The sequence below is a fragment of the Chinchilla lanigera genome, unplaced genomic scaffold (genome assembly GCF_000276665.1).
Source record: "Chinchilla lanigera isolate Chin_1 unplaced genomic scaffold, ChiLan1.0 scaffold00210, whole genome shotgun sequence".
Lineage (NCBI taxonomy): Eukaryota > Metazoa > Chordata > Mammalia > Rodentia > Chinchillidae > Chinchilla > Chinchilla lanigera.
The window spans coordinates 91,816-93,331 of NW_004955611.1; positions in this window are offsets into that span (position 1 = coordinate 91,816).

Below are 1,516 nucleotides of genomic sequence, written 5' to 3' on the forward strand. Positions count from 1 at the left end.
TTTAGAATATAAAGGATAAGAGGATAATTTGTATTTATTCTAAAAACCTGATGATCTTGTAGTTTTTTTTTTCAACCAAAGTTCGTTCCTTTTGAGCCTCAGTAGATAAACTACAAGGGGAACCAGTAGCTGGATCTCCCTGTAAAGTATTATATAAATGTTTTAACTGATAAGTAGCAATACTCAATTTTGGCCTTATTCAATTTATAGCTAATCAATTCATAACTAATTTCATTTTATAATAATTCAATTTATAACTACTTTCAACTAATAACTTTTGAAAGCCAATTAGTTTTTAGATGATGATGACTCTATAGGTTTTGGAGCCTTACTGTTCTGTTAGTCACTAGCATACCCAGGTAATAATAAGGATTGGACAATTTCTGTACCTTGTCCTGAGCAATGCAGAGACCAAAGGACATTAAATCTCATTTTGTTTCTTCAAAGAGGTGACAGAGCTGTTCTTTAATTGGAGTTGTCAGTAAGATATCATCCATATAATGAATTGTGTAAACCGAAGAATAGACTTTTCTAACTCTCTATAAGGCCTGCAGTACAAGGTTGGACTATTTCCCATTCTTTGAGATAGTGTGATCCACTGATATAACTGCATTGGCTCTTTAAAATTTAAATGAGGTACAGAAAAAGCAAAATGCAGCCTATGTGTGAGAAGAGGAATGTTATAAAAGCAGTCTTTTAAATCAATTATGATGAGGGACCATCCCTATTAAGGGGCCACTGACCTACCCAAACAAGCTCCTCAGTTTTCCATCATAAAGGCAAGCTCTTTTGGAGGGAGAAGTATCAGTGGTCCTTGTTTTAAAAAACCTGTTGATGTCTGATACAATGCCTGCCGTTCCTAGTTGTCCTTACAGGCTCTTTGATTCTCTGTAAGTTCTTTCCTAGCCCTCTGCCCTTTTCATCTCCCATGTTAATTAATGTTTGTCTAATTTTAGAATTTGTATCTACTTGTTTAATTTCAGAATCAGAATTTATTTATTTAAAGTTAGGATCAGAATCATTAGTCAATATTAATTTCCACTTTTTTAACAAATCTTTTTCCTACAAATTGACTGGAATAGGTGCCACATACGGTAAAAAGAAACCCTTTTGCTGCTCTGGTCCCTCATAAGGCAGGGTCAGGCACTTTGTAGTACCTGCTGAGGGGACCACAGTCCTATTAAGGAGGTGGGGGCCCTTTGTGTTGCCCATGTGGTGGGCTATTGTTTTAAGGTAAGTACAGACACATCCATGCCAATGTCTTCAAGCATTTTCCATTGATCTTTATAGAACACATAGGCCTGTTTTTAGTCACTTCTTGTGTAAAATAAATTTCTCCTTTTGTAGTCTTGTTCTAAGGGTCTTCTTGCCTCATGAACTCTCTATATTTAACAAAAGGTTTATTATACGATCGCTAGCTGCCATGCTGTCTTCAAGGTCTGAGATTCTATCTTCGGCTTCATTCAAGTGGTTTTGGTAGCTTTCAATGGCAGCTTTGTTTTCCTGGAAGTCTCTT